Raw genomic sequence first — 16,092 nt, 5'->3', positions numbered from 1 at the left:
CACTCCAGCCGCTGCAGAAACTGCAAAAACCTCTCCCAGCTCAAGCATTGTTTATCAGGGAGTCAGGTACCTAGAGCTGTGTAGGCTAAAAATATATCGTTATTTGGAACACATGCATTTCATGTGTGTTCCGTGTCTACAAAGATCTATGTAAGTATAGGATGACAGAAATGTTGAACACATACCTAAAAGACAAACTTTTTCCATGCGTTAGTATTAACAACAACATTTTGATATGAAGTGTATAATGTGTAAAGACTGAAGTCCAAATATCAAATAAGTACTTTCACAAAAGATACAAATATAACAGAAAAAGTGTGCTTTTATTCAAGACTATAACTGGAGAAAAATAAATCGGGTTAGTGTATGTCTTTGTAGCGACAGCTTTGGTAGTACAGCGTTAAGACCTGCTGACTCGTATTCAAAAGGACGCGGATTCGAGTCTTCACGTGTCCCAGAATAAATGTTTTGAGGAGTGAGCTGCAATTATTGTTACTATTATATAATAAGAATTCATGTTTGATTTGAGTCTATAACAGCCAGTGTAAATGTATGGTACTTGTAAAGGTTGCCATTTTTTTTATTAAGTTTTATTCTCTCAGTTGCGTTCATGCTCGCCCCGATCTGACACTGCTGTTTTCAAATAAAGACGAGCTATAACAGAGGTGAACTCAGATCGGAGAAAGATGGCACCGTTTTGATGAAGGACGAGGACAGCTTACAGAGCTCACCAATGTATCGTGCAAACGCCTGTTTGTGATTATGTTTTGTGATGGTCTTTACATAAGAAATATTTATATGTTACTTATATAAAGGCCAGGTCGAATGTTATTTACCTTGATTTATTTACTTATCTTCCTACAGCGTAAAATCACAAGTAGACTGCAGAGCTTCCTCTGTTTGATCGACAAGGGCATGCTCACAAATTACATTACACATGTAATGCCAAGAAAAATGCCTGCTGACACTTCAGTACGAGAGCAATGGTACGAGAATGCAGTTAGACTTCATTTTTGGGCACATACACCGTCCACATCTAAATACTAGAATGAAGAGTCGCTCACGTAGTGAAGGTGCAGGTTTGCCCGTCACCCTAATTGGTGCTGGGAGCTGCTGATTGCTACAGCTATGCCACATCCCCACTTTAAACAGGAACAGAGTGCAAGAAGAGGGAAGAATCAAAAGAATCAAAAGGAAAAAGGTTGATTGGAAGAAAAGAAAGAAGGTTAAAAAGATGGAGAGAGAGAAAAAGAAGCAGCGAGGGTGAGATAGGATGTAAGAGAGCGCCAAAAAGTCAGAGAAGGTAGACAACCAGGAGGAAGTCCCTAGGAGTGTGTGGACGACGTTCTGGGACTGATGGCCACTCCAGATGAGTGTCCTGGAAGCTGGAGTGGCTGAAGTGCTGCTCGGTTGTAGCAACTTGCTGGAGAGAGGCAATGCAGCTGCATGGGAATTAGGCAGAGAGAGGTATTCTGCTGGTGGTGCCATGGACCATAAGGATGCAAGCGTGGCAGCAGGAGTCTGAGGCTTGATGGGGTGCCCTGCCTGGAGCCAGAGAGGAATACAAGGGGCCTGAGCCTAGAAAAAGCACTGAAGGTGGGCTGATCTGCAGGTTAGGCACCTCCTTGGCAAGGAGCAAGGAGCCAATCTGCACCATCATAATCAGATTTAAAATAGTAATCTACTCCAATTCGGACACTAGTTCAATGAAGGAAAAAACGATGCACACTCATATTGAATTACTTTATACCTGCCTTAAATTGGAACATTTACTCAATATAAACAAAAGGTAAACAGATTTATAAAATTATCAGAAAACTGTACTTTAAAAAGTTGAAATAAAAATTAATACCTCAGCTATTTTTTATTTGATGAACTGAACAATAGAAAAGGGACCTCATAATACTTTATGTGTAATTATGGTTATATAAATCACTTAATCATAGTGTAAGATCAGTAAAGATCACTACATAAAAGTTGAGTGATTACCTGGGACAACAACAGCAACAACATAACAACAACATCAAACATCCTCTGTAAAGACTTGGTATTGCAAAACTGTTAATCTGCGCCAAGATAAATTATAACTGTAAATAGCAATTAACCGTTGGGATAGGGTACGACGCACAATCCTACATATATGTCTGCTGGACTGGTGTAGAGGTAAGAACTGCTGTCAAGATGAGAGGTGGTGGGTTTGATTCCGGGATTTTCATGAATTGAACTGTTTTGAGTAGTGAGCTGCTATTATTATTATTATTATTATAAATTAAAAACATACATTTGATTTATTTGAGTCTGTCAAAGCCGGTGTAGACTAGACTAGACTAATTCAAGGGCAACAGGGGATGAATTATGAAGAAAGATTAAAAGAGCCTAGCTTTTTAAGTTTAAGCCAAAGAAGATTAAAAGGTAACATGATTGAAGTGTTTAAAATTATGAAGGGAATTAATACAGTGGACCAAGACACCATTGGAGACTTGTTCAGGGTAAATTTCACACAAACATTAGGAAGTTTTGCTTTACACATATAAACACAGACACCTGAAATAAGCTACCAAGTACTGTGATAGTAAGATCAATTTTCAAAACTATGATTTTTTTTAGAAGAATTAAATGGAGCTTTGTCGGACTGAATAGTCTATTCTTATGTAGATTGTTCTAGTCTTCTAATGTTCTAATATCACCCAGTAGACACATAAATCTGGCTACACATTGGACTTAGTTATCTTCTGTGGGCTTAGAACTGGTGTGACTCAGATACAGGATATTGGACTATCAAATCATTGCTGTATTTCCTTTAATGTAACAATGCTAGAACTAAAGAAAAACACATTCTAAGAGGTGTTTTTGATGCCTGAGCTACCTCTACCTGTTCTAATATTATAAAAAATTAGTCTAACTCTACTATCTACTCCAAAACAACTTGTAATGTAAACACTAAGGTCAACAATTGTAATGGAAAACTGAAAAATGTGGTGGACATTGTATCTCCTGAAAAACTTGTTAAAAAGTCAACCACAGCTGTAATACCGTGGAAGTGACAACAATTAGACCAGTAGGCTCAGGTACTTATGTGAAAAGCTGGCCCCAAGGTATTTCTTTATCACAAAGCGTCCAACTTATCATGACTGTAAGGAGAAAACTGCAGCCCACTAAGTGCAAACAGTCACCAAGTACAAAATGTGTTATGTGCAACACGTTTTGACAGAACAAAGAAATGTGCTCTATTTGTGGCACATGTACTTCTTAGCCTACATTCTGTGCAGTGCCATGCTTAAAGGATTCTCATTCAAATGCTGACTTTTAATCATATTGCTTGTGAAAATAAAGTACTTAACAGTTTCATTACATTTTTCATTGGATTTACTTACATTTTCAGAGTTTTCATTGTTTACAGTGGATTATTGCTTTCTAATACATTTCTTTACATATTGTATGATTTTTGACAGAGTTTGCTATTTATCATATATTCATAAACCTAAAGTGCAGTGTCCTGGTGATAAATCATCCAGCAGTCAATGTATTAATTGTTCATTTTACACTGGCTATTTTTCCTCTGAGTCTCTTAAAACTGCTGTAATTAAGAAAACTAATCTTGATGTTTATGTCTTGACCAATTTTAGACTCCTCTATATCCTGTCTTTTTTAAGTAAAACTCCAGAAAAGAATTTTTTATCATATAAATGAATACTTGCATAAAAAATATTCTGGATAAATTTCAGTCAGGTTTCAGACCAAATTATTGTACCAAAACAACACTGGTTAAAGTAGTCAATGACTTGCATCTTAATGCTGATTCAAATAACCTATCTGTTCGAATTATATTAGACCTGACTGCAGCATTTGACATTATTAATCACAGCATTCGTATTGACTGCCTTAGACAGTGGGTTAGACTTTCTGGCAGTGAGTTGGTTTAATTCTTTTTCAGTTGTGGCAATTACACATCAGATAATAATGATAATATGTATAAGGGGCCACAAGGGTTTATTTTGAAACATTAATAATCTCAATCTACATGCTCCCAATAAGCCTATTCATTTCAAAACATAAAGAGAATGATCAGTTATGCAATCAATACACAAATTTACCACAAAATTTAGATCACCCTCTAAAGCAGTGGTTCTCAACCTGTGGGTTGCAACCCTGTCAGGGGTCGAATGACGATTTGCCAGGGGTCGCCTAAGACCATTGGAAATATGGGTTTTGTCTACAGTAATCCCTTGCTATATTCCGCTTCGACTTTTGCAACTTCACTCTATTGCGTATTTTATATGTAAGCATATCTAAATATAACACGCAGATTTTTCGCTGCTTCGCGGGTTTCTGTGGACAATGGGTCTTTTTACTTCTGGTACATGCTTCCTCAGTTGGTTTGCTCAGTTGATTTCTTACAAGGGATGCTATTGGCGGATGGTTGAGAAGCTACTCAGAGTGAGCAGTTAAATTCCTGTGTGCTGATTGGCTCAGCGATGGAGCTCCACATTCGATTCCACTGTGTTAATCAGGAAGTCTCATCTCACTCATTCAGCATCAACGTGTTTCGCTGTGTAAAGAGTTAACTTTTGTGCTCTTTTGTGTTTATCTTTGTGCATAGTCAAGCCCTTCCTTATGGCTCCAAAATGATCTGCTCCTGCTACTGCTTCTGGGGCCATGCCCAAGTGCCAACGGAAGATGCTAACAATTTCCGAAAAGGTAAAAGTTTTGGATATGTTCAAGGAAGGGAACAGCTACACCACTGCAGGACGCCATTATGGCATTAATGAGTCCATGATTCTTTTTATTTAAAAAGGAGGAAAAGAATTTAAGATCTACGGCCCCAGTGTCCTTTAACCAGGGTGCAAAATGAGTTGTAAGTGGATGTAATAAGGCAGTAGTCAGGATGGAATCTGCTTTACGGATTTGGATTGAAGACTGCCAGAAGAAGAACAACAGCGGTGCTACACAATCGCCTGAAGAGGCTCCTTTACAAAAGCTGTAACGCTCTCCTTTGTTGTGCAGTAAAATTAAACTCATCGTTATCGGACAAGTCGTCGTGTCATTGTTGGTTAGTAACCATAATTAATTTTCTACGTACAATACTTAGTACATGTACATATGTTTAGTGTCACTGTACACACATTTTACTGTATACAATTTTTCTTGCATTGTACGTATTTATTGCTGGTGGCCTGTCTGTCGTAATGGCTGTAACATATGTGATATCGGAGACGCTCGATATCTTTAAAATAATATTTAGGTTTAACTGTATATAAACAGTGTGTTTACATACTGTACATAATTTCAACAAATCTTACCTAATATCTAAGAGAATACAAAGGGTTTATGCTGTATAACTGTGCGGGAAATGATTATAATAGTGTGGGGGAGTTTATAAGGGCTTAAAATATATAAAAAATAACCATATGAACATATGGTTTTTACTTCGCGGATTTTCACCTTTCACGGGGGGTTCTGCAACACAAACCCCACGATCGAGGAGGGATTTCTGTATTCTAATATGTAAAACTTGTTACTGTACAAATTTTTTCCCTTGGTAGTTACTAGTTTTTTTACTATAATTGTCATTCGGGGATAGATGTTGCAGACAATTGAATCAGAATAATTTCAAATGTTTTGTCGTAATTTTATTATTTTTAACTTTTACATTACTGTACATTGAATGGTGTGATGTTATGGGGATTTACGCACTTCTTCCATTTCCAACAACATATCTTTGCGAAACAGGGTTTTCCAGCTTGTTGGTTATCAAGTCTAAATACAGAAGTAGACTTGTTGCAGAAGATGTGCTCTTGCAAAGACTGCCCTGAGAATTTCTGATCTGGTGAGAAAGAAGCAGCCTCAACCCTCGCATTGACGTTGGCTTTTTACGCGTACTGTCACAACAATTTTGTTGCAATGTAGTTTACTGTTGTGATATTAAGACTGTTACCCATGCTACACCATGCTTTTCACATTTTCACATAAGTATACAACATGAATACGGTGAATACAGTTCAATACACAATGAAGAAAAACAAATAAACGTAAGTCATAAAGACAAAATTTCATTTATTTGTAATTAGAAATAAATATTTCACAATATATAATTACATATTGTTTTTGTTATTAATCGCTATGCTTTAATTATGTTCAATTTGTAACAATGAAAATACATCCTGCACATCAGATATTTACATTATGATTCATAACAGTAGCAAAATTAGAGCTATGAAGTAACAACGAAAATAATTTTACGGCTGGGGTCACCACAGCATGGGAAATTGTATTAAAGGGTCACGGCACTAGAAAGGTTGAGAACCGCTGCTCTAAAGCCTCTAAATTCTGTGATCCAGTGCATAGCGATCACTCATGCTCCCAGATTGCTCAACAGGAATGATCCTCGTGCCCACTTCTGAGTGCTGGCCACGCACTACTACAAACCGGATTCCAAAAAAGTTGGGACACTAAACAAATTGTGAATAAAAACTGAATGCAATGATGATGGCAAATGTCAATATTTTATTTGTAATAGAACGTAGATGACAGATCAAACGTTTAATCCGAGTAAATGTATCATCCATCCATCCATTTACTAACCCGCTGAATCCGAATACAGGGTCAAGCCAATCCCAGCCATGTATCATTTTAAAGGAAAAATATGTTGATTCAAAATTTCACGGTGTTGTCAACAAATCCCAAAAAAGTTGGCACAAGTAGCAATAAGAGGCTGGAAAAAGTAAATTTGAGCATAACGAAGAGCTGGAAGACCAATAAACACTAATTAGGTCAATTGGCAACATGATTGGGTATAAAAAGAGCTTCTCAGAGTGGCAGTGTCTCTCAGAAGCCAAGATGGATAGAGGATCACCAATTCCCACAATGTTGCGCAGAAAGATAGTGGAGCAATATCAGAAAGGTGTTACCCAGCGAAAAATTGCAAAGACTTTGCATCTATCATCATCAACTGTGCATAACATCATCCGAAGATTCAGAGAATCTGGAACAATCTCTGTGCGTAAGAGTCAAGGCCGTAAAACCATACTGGATGCCCGTGATCTCCGGGCCCTTAAACGACACTGCACCACAAACAGGAATGCTACTGTAAAGGAAATCACAGAATGGGCTCAGGAATACTTCCAGAAACCATTGTCAGTGAACACAATCCACCGTGCCATCCACCGCTGCCAGCTGAAACTCTACAGTGCAAAGAAGAAGCCATTTCTAAGCAAGATCATTGTCACTGGGCCAGGGATCATTTAAAATGGAGTGTGGCAAAATGGAAGACTGTTCTGTGGTCAGACGAGTCACGATTCAAAGTTCTTTTTGGAAATCTGGGACGCCATGTCATCCGGACCAAAGAGGACAAGGACAACCCAAGTTGTTATCAACGCTCAGTTCAGAAGCCTGCATCTCTGATGGTATGGGGTTGCATGAGTGCATGTGGCATGGGCAGCTTGCATGTCTGGAAAGGCACCATCAATGCAGAAAAATATATTCAGGTTCTAGAACAACATATGCTCCCATCCAGACGTCATCTCTTTCAGGGAAGACCCTGCATTTTTCAACAAGATAATGCCAGACCACATTCTGCATCAATCACAACATCATGGCTGCGTAGGAGAAGGATCCGGGTACTGAAATGGCCAGTCTGCAGTCCAGATCTTTCACCTATAGAGAACATTTGGCGCATCATAAAGAGGAAGGTACGACAAAGAAGGCCCAAGACGATTGAACAGTTAGAGGCCTGTATTAGACAAGAATGGGAGAGCATTCCTATTTCTAAACTTGAGAAACTGGTCTCCTCTGTCCCCAGACGTCTGTTGAGTGTTGTAAGAAGAAGGGGAGATGCCACACAGTGGTGAAAATGGCCTTGTCCCAACTTTTTTGGGATTTGTTGACACCATGAAATTCTGAATCAACATATTTTTCCCTTAAAATGATACATTTTCTCAGTTTAAACCTTTTGTTCCATGATTTATGTTCTATTCTGAATAAAATATTAGAAGTTGGCACCTCCACATCATTGCATTCAGTTTTTATTCACGATTTGTATAGTGTCCCAACTTTTTTGGAATCCGGTTTGTAACTCAGGCACCATTCCCGTCTGCCTGCCTCTATTCTAGCACCGGCTCACTCTCGCTGCTGCCTTTCTCTCCATCCCTTAACCTCTGTGCTCTTTGGTTCCATTTTCCTTTCTCAAAGTATGGGCCATGGTTTTGAACTACAAAGGGCAGTGGTGCTCTCATTAACCAAACAGCAAGCTTCTGATTACATTGGACTGTCTATGGGTGAAAAGCCACCTAATAAGACTTATATTAAAACATGAATATGTATTGAGTGTGCAAACTCAAAAACACAGACTTACGGACTACTGGTAAAATTGAAAAATACATTGTTGAAGTTGCTGTGTGTGTTCTCTATTGCTCAGTTATGATGATAGTTTAAGAGTTAATGTAAAATATGCATTCAAAGTATCGGAGAATCACACCCCATCAAAAGGAAGTGAAAAGGGCTGCTGTCAAGACAGCCACAGGATACGCAGTATGTAGTATTCAAAAGACTCAAATCAGTAAATGTGAGCTACACCTTCTGACAGCATGTCTAACGTAATAACTATCCATCCATCCATCCATTTTCCAACCCGTTGAATCCGAACACAGAGTCACGGGGGTCTGCTGGAGCCAATCCCAGCCAACACAGGGTGCAAGGCAGGAACCAATCCCGGGCAGGAACCAACCCACCGCAGAAGTAATAACTAAAAAAAGCTAAAATTACTGTCTAATTAGAAATCCAAACATGACATACCAGAATAGCTGCAGTGCTTTAACCATAATATATACATAGCCTCAATTTTTATCTAAACAGTATTTTCTGTTGGTATGCCATATAGTGAAGTAATATTTAAAATGGTGATAAATAATCCTTAAAAGTGTATATACTGTATGGTGCTTAAATAGTCATAGAAACGAAAGTGTTCTCTAACTCCTCTCTATATGGTTTTCTATTTGCTTCACTTAATTTTAACTCCTGTTAATTTACCAGCAGTCTTGTGATCCACTATTCATTTAAGATACGGCACCAATATGGAACAAACTTTAAGGATGGAACACTCTTACCAGTTGGACCTTTATATAATAATAACGCATTCCAACTTTTTTAACCTATTTAGAATTCAGCTTATCTGTAGTCACTAAGTGTCAAGTAATTAGAAATGTTTATATAGACAATGTCAATGTCTATTCTTATTGTAAATTAGCTTTCTGGGTTATCGCCTAGGAGAAAGAAGTTGTGTGTATTTTCTTTCTAGTTTAATGGATTTTATTATTTTTTGTGAACACTGGCTATATTCTTAAATTTGCTGATGTGACTGGATCATTCACTGTGTCTTTTATGTGGAAGTGAGCAACACCAGGACACCACAAGGAACAGTTCTGTATCCTTTAATCTTCATACTATGCACCTTAGACTATAAATATAACACCAGATCAAGTAATTTGCACAAATTTTCTGATTGTTCTGCACTAATGCATTGACAAGGGGCAGTACAGGAGTATGGAAGACAACTTTGTTTCTTGGTGAGAAAAGAATTGTCTGCAGTCTAACATCAGAACCAAGAAACTGCTCATTGATGTCTGCCTCAACAAACAGCCTCTACACCTTGTTACTATTAAGCCACTGGATTTATAGATGGTGTACTGCTACTAGTACTTGGGGATCCACATCAATGACAGGCTGGACAGGTCTTGTAACACAGAGGAACCACACTGTATATAAGAATGGGCAGACTTTTCTTCAAGGAAACTGTATTCCTTCAATGTGAAGGTGACATTTTTTACATGTTCTAAAATGCTGTGATTGCCAGTGTAAATTTCTATACTGTGGTGTGCTGGGCAAGAAACATCACTTCAAGAGAGGCCCACCAAATCAGTAATGGGATGCACTTTCAATCTACTGGAAGTAGCAGCAGAGGTGACAGAATGAAGGTAAAACTGATACCCATTATGAATAATGTTGCACTTACTATCTCTTACACACTAACATTAAGAACTTTTAGAAAACAAATTACTCAACAGAAGTGTGTCAAGAAAAGCTAGTGGGGGTAATACACAATTTTATAATGCCTCACTGTGACTGTTCTTTTTATGTTTGCTCAGAAGTCAGAAGTTTTCTCTTTTTTTCTGTAATTCTGGTATGTAAGAAGGGGTTGTTTGCTATACTATTTATTTATTTATTTATTGAGCTTCTGTAAAATGACAGTTTTCCCTGTGTTCAACAAATAAAGTCAAGTGGACAACATGTAGCTGCAGGTTTTTATTCTAATTAGATTTATAATCAGTTAGTTATTTTATCTCTCACTCACCACATTTAAGTAATTTGTCTTTTTTCTTTTCTTATACTGCATTCAGAAAAGAACAGCAGTGTGATTGTTTTATAGTTATAATATATATCTGTAGTTTTAAATGCTTATCTCTCTTTTGTTGTAATTATGGTTAATTTGATTTTTTCTGTGTTACTTGTAACCTTAATTGTATCCTAGTAAAGATGTTTTAAAAATGAGCAGAGTCCTGAGCAAATGATACTGAATGATGAAAGGCTGCAACTACTTTAGCATCAGACTTGCAAAAGTACCCTTTAGTTAATGATGGATTAAATAAATGAAACACTGGAAAAGCATAAAGAAAATCATGAGGATGCCAAGTTACAAAAACACCATATTAATCCCAATTAACATACATAAATTCTTGGCACATTACATTAATACAATTTCTATACTGACCCCAAAATGCAGAAACTAGTAAACAACAGTTAGGCTAGGAGTCCATTTAAAAACATAAGTTCATTGAAAAAAAAAAACTGCAGACATTTTGGGTACCCTGGAAAATGTTTAAGAATCTCTTGACATAAGTGAAAGGCACACAACTCACTGCCATACTGTCCCAAGAAGTACATCTACAGTAAATTGTTTATAAAGAAGCCATCTCTAAGCTCATTGTTGCACATTTCACCTCTTCTGAAAACAGCCACACTGATTTCTTCCTATTCTTTCATAAGAGTTTCAAGACATCTATTAAAGAAAAAAAGCAAATTAATTTATTTTTCAACTTAATTCTCATGTCACTCAGCACCCAGATTGACAATTCTTTTAAGCTCATCCTTCATTAGTTTACATTAACTGCATTTTTTTAGTTAAAGGGTCCTATGGAGAAGACAGAAAAGTAGAATTAACAGACCAACACACACTCCATGTAAGTTGTAAGGGGTAAGCCAGCCAGCAATCAAAGTATACAGTTTATTACTCTAAATATAACAGTACTCTTGTAAATGACATATATCAGTATTGATGATTTGTAATGTTTACTTGGCTATCAAATATAGTCTATTAATGGCTACTAAAGCCCTTGACTTAGCCAGTTAAATACAACATACTATACTTCACATTGCCACTGCAAGTCATACCCAACAAAATATGTGAAAACCACAGTGCGTAAAAGCAATCTGTTCTGAGCCATTAGCTTGTTGAACATACAATAACTTTGTCACCGTTGACACAACTTGGATGGCAAAACTAATACAAACTAGAAGCCAGTCCAAGCATAAAGGGTCAGAAAGGAGACCCAAGGACCACATATGTTCTATTCACATGTCCACCAGAGACATTCAGATCAAAGGGAGGTGATTTTGACAAACCTTGATGGGAAGACTAGAGCCCTGTCTTTGGGACTGCTACACACATTGCTGAAGCCAAAATAAATACAATCTAGAAGCACACAGAACTAAGAAGGGGACAAGGAATTCAACTTCCTGTAAATAATTAGAGTATAACCAGTAGGCCTCATTTTAAAAAGCTGATAAATTGTCTTAAGTATTAGGGTGAAGCATCCCCTTGCAGAATTGTAGTAATAACCCTATTGTCTGTTCTTTATATATACTTATATATAGATTACTTATTCTTGCATAATTACTAAACACTAATGTTTAAAATCACAGCTCAACTTGTTACATGTTAACTGCAGTATTTTAAAATATTAACTCCATTATTTTCAGCAATACAATAAATAAATCATCCACCACATTTATTTTTCCAGAGTAACACATGTAGTCAGAACCAAAGCAACTGTGCTGATTTGTGTTTTACATTAAATAAATTAAGTTATTAAGTAATTAAGAATATATTTGTACTTGTAATGGTGCAAGAATGGTGAACATGTTGCATGTTGGCTTCATGTTGCCAGTAAGAATTTCACTGCACTCTGTTCATTTGACAGCACCACTTCTAATAACAGTAACATTTGTTATTATTGGAAAATGATGGGGTAAAGCACCAAAAGGCATTTATCAATCATAATTGAGGATTCTTATCAAAGAATGTGGAGCCACCACAGTATTATATATCAGTTTTCAATGCCTTTACTACAATTAGACCCCAAAAAGGCCAGCGCTGATCTTCCTTAGATATGTGTGTTAATATTCTGCAGAATTATTGTTTGAGATTACTACCATATGTATGAAATATGGTGAAATTTGAACTTCCCTGTCTCCTATAGACTAACGACAATAATACTCACAATCAACTGACAAAAAAGACAATAAATACCGCATGATACTTTGAACTAAACACATATACACAAGGACATGCATTTGTCATTATGAGTTGCTTTATGGCCTGTGGTTAAAAACTGTTATGGCATTGAGTGGTGCCATTGCTAACTGTCCTGTAAACTCTTTCAGTAGCTACGCATATATAAAATATACATATTGACATATTTATATATATATATATATATATGCATGTATAAATGTGTATATATGCATTTGTTCTGAATAAGTGTGACTGCTAAACTTTATTTTATGTACTTTGTGGTTTCCATGCAATTTCATAATCAAATTCTAACTTTAAAGTTGCTCTGTGACTAGATGGATTATTTTTCCTTTGACAGTCTGGACTCAAAAACTGTGAAAATAAGTATATACATTAAGGAAATTTTATAGCTTTAAGTTTAATTGCTTTATATCTGATTGTGGAAATTAAATATTAGTACTTTTACAGCACTCACTTCTTCTAGTGACTTGATTTTTGTTCATGGTCATTGCCAAACACCATTTTTGCAGGACAGTGGATTCTTTTGAACTGAAATGGGCAATTAGTAGGAATAATGTAAAATTTGAGTTTATATTATTATCATTATTAGATGTTCATGTTTTTCATTTCTTTACATTGTTCACTCAAGTACAGTATTTTAGTGTTTTTAATGAGTTGCATGGGGTCCCATTTTAAAGTTCAGAGGTGTAAATGTATATACAAAGCAGTGCTTGAAGTATACAGAAGTGCTGATAATGTATGCATTACACTTGTGACACAATTTCTATGGCTTTCCCATTAGAAATTCAGGAACCACTGTTTAAGACCGTTTCTCCCTTTGAGTTTTCAGCACCCCACCAAGGGGATGGAGGTTGACATAACTGAAGAGATAACTAAGATGAGAGCTTGTACGCATCTAAGAGTACTGGCAGTCAACAGCAAAAAAAAAACCAGTACTTGCAAACCACTGAGCTTTGCATCTTTGTTGAGCTCTGCCGAAGCTTCTCTTTCCATTTTAGAATGTAATAATGTCTCTTTTTTACTGTTCAGGTCACCACCTTATTTTCATTTGCCCATCTACCCTATGGGTTAGAGGTGCAATTTGCATGGACTGACAATCACTTCTGCTGTATGCTGCATTTGCATGAAGCATGCTTACAGTACAATGCATGTAAGTTAGCATATTAATAAATATCGACAAATAAAAAAAAATGTATAGGTTAATTTTCTTTATTTCTATAACATCACTAAGTTTCAATCAAATGCATCAAAGCATTTTTGAGATTTTGGGCTATTTATTTATCCCCAATGATATATATCGAAATGCTCTTTTTTAGCGGATACCCGTTGCCCAAGATATACCATCCTGCCAAATTTCAGATCTTTAGTTCAGCAGGAAATATTACTTTTTCTATGAGTTTATATATATATTTGTTTAGATTGTGTTTAATGTACTTATTTAACTATTTTGAAAGAACCAAGAAAATAAAATCACATCAGATTACTTTGTGATTAATACATTCGTGCATATACAAAAATATGCTTAAAGAATTAGTGCGCTGGTGTCTTTGGGAATGGACAAAGCAAATGGTTCAAAATCCTCCAAACACTTCCCATGATGCCCTGTATTTGTAGAAATACAAAGCTAGTGACATTTTTTATTAATTTACAAAACTCATTTTACTTTGGAGAAAAGCACCAGCTAAATTAATATAAATCTATTAAAAAACAATAACAAAATAAATCAAACAGATATTCAATTCAAAATCTCTTAACACTGATGGTTAAAATACAGCAATCCATTGCATACTGGATTATTGTAAAATATATACCGTACTAAATTATATTATACCCAGGATCAGTTCCAAGTCATTTATGGAAATCCGTTATTTACTTTTGTAAGACCTTGTACCTTGAATCGCCTACCTCACTTATTATACACTTGTGTTGTTCCTTTCAACGACGCACGCTGCACATCTAGATTGGGCACATCTATGTAAGTATACAAGTATTAACTACCTGTATATTCAAAGCTACACTATTGTTAAGTAAATGCGTTAATTTGTGATTAGTTTAAACAATCGACTGAAATATATGATATTGTATTGATTGTATATATTATAATGTTGCGATATAAGCAGTCCTTGACCTGTTTATAATTTTGTATATTTACAAAAAACGACTTCAAAGACGTCAAATGGGAATTCTGGAGTTTAAATTAAAGTTCTCATATTCTGTGTGAGCTGTATTCAGCTACCTATGTGCTGCTTTTCGGAGCTGCCTATGAAACTATCAACGCCTTTCTTTTCAGATTCGCTTGTGTACTGACTGTCTGTTCCTTAAAAATGTATGCATGTTATATTCATGTTAAATCAGACCAGGCCGTGCGGTGTGTTTGAGTTTAGGAGAGGCGCTCGTTCCCATTTTCTGAAGAGAAAGTAGGCCACTGTATCCACGGAGCAGCTACTGCCTTAGCCGGAATGCGCTTCACATCCAGGGCGCCAGCTCAAAATGACTCAGTCGTTTCACGAAAACAGCAATGCGCGTGCTCCCTACCTAGTGTAGTTTTCGGCAGATACTAAACCGGTACAAATGCAACGCCTCATTTGCATCTTCACTCAAGACAACGAAATCTGTACATTTCCATGCCAGTAGTGTCCTACTTCTCATACCTACCTTGTCACTGAGTGTCGTTTGTTATCCGAATGGCGACAGCTACTGCCCAACCATTTTTTTTTACTTTAATTTGACTGTCGTAGTCTTTCAGCGGAGAGCCCTGCAGCAGCCGAACGGAGGCGGGCACGTAGACGACTGGCATTCATATGAGTGAATGAACACGTCCGTGGACTTCAGTCTGACCAATAAATACACAGATTAACTGACACAGTTCACGGTTGCACGTAAAGAAACAATTTACTGGGTATGTTAAAAAAAAGCTTTTTCAAATACAGTAGACTAATAATATATAAATAAAGCTAAACTTCGCACTTTAAATAATGTTCGATTTTTAAGCAGAATTAGGCATTGCAGCTCGTTAATAGGATGCACAAATTAAACTAAAGCTGAACCTTTCAATAAATAAAATTTTTGTCCAAAGAAAAAAAGTTGTTTAAGTATTATTTACTGCATATATTTTTTGTTGTGAATTCAGTAATTCAGCCTAATGATGCAAAAAGCGTCACATTGTTGAAGATTATACACTTAAAATTTATAAGTAGAAAAGCACTGATCTGTGCTAGAATTTAATTAATTTAATGTACATTCCCTAATGATGTGTCTGTTACTGGTATCCCTGCTAGTTGAACAAGTTCTAGGCCCCATCAGCATTACTGTAGTTTAAGTGTTTTCAATAAATGATAGCTGAAGTGTCTGTTTTTTATTTAACCAATGTTTTTAAGCAAATGAGCAGAAACATCTGAAACCACATCAAAACAAAAAAATAAATTATGGATAATATGAATGTAATTAATTAAAATATTACTTGGTATTGTATAAACAACATGTAATACTTTATAAGTTCATAAGTT

The 16,092-nt window shown here is 36.3% G+C and overlaps 1 protein-coding gene across 2 annotated transcripts in view; it reads right to left on the bottom strand.

Annotated features, from left to right (window-relative positions):
• Positions 1-15,392, bottom strand: part of LOC120535644 (zinc finger protein 883-like) — a 28,063-nt gene extending 12,671 nt beyond the window's left edge. Inside the window, exons 1-2 of one of the 2 annotated variants that reach the window (XM_039763597.1) lie at positions 15,242-15,392; positions 10,992-11,050 (exon numbers count right to left, since the gene is read on the bottom strand). The gene's annotated coding sequence lies outside the window, so the exon portion shown is untranslated. The remainder of the gene's footprint in view (positions 1-10,991; positions 11,051-15,241) is intronic. The other variant, XM_039763596.1, reaches the window with a different exon arrangement.
• Between the last annotated feature and the right edge of the window lie 700 nt (positions 15,393-16,092).

Source organism: Polypterus senegalus, chromosome 9 (assembly GCF_016835505.1).
Source record: "Polypterus senegalus isolate Bchr_013 chromosome 9, ASM1683550v1, whole genome shotgun sequence".
Lineage (NCBI taxonomy): Eukaryota > Metazoa > Chordata > Cladistia > Polypteriformes > Polypteridae > Polypterus > Polypterus senegalus.
The sequence above is the reverse complement of the archived record's forward strand: the minus strand, read 5'-3'. Positions and strand labels throughout refer to the sequence as shown.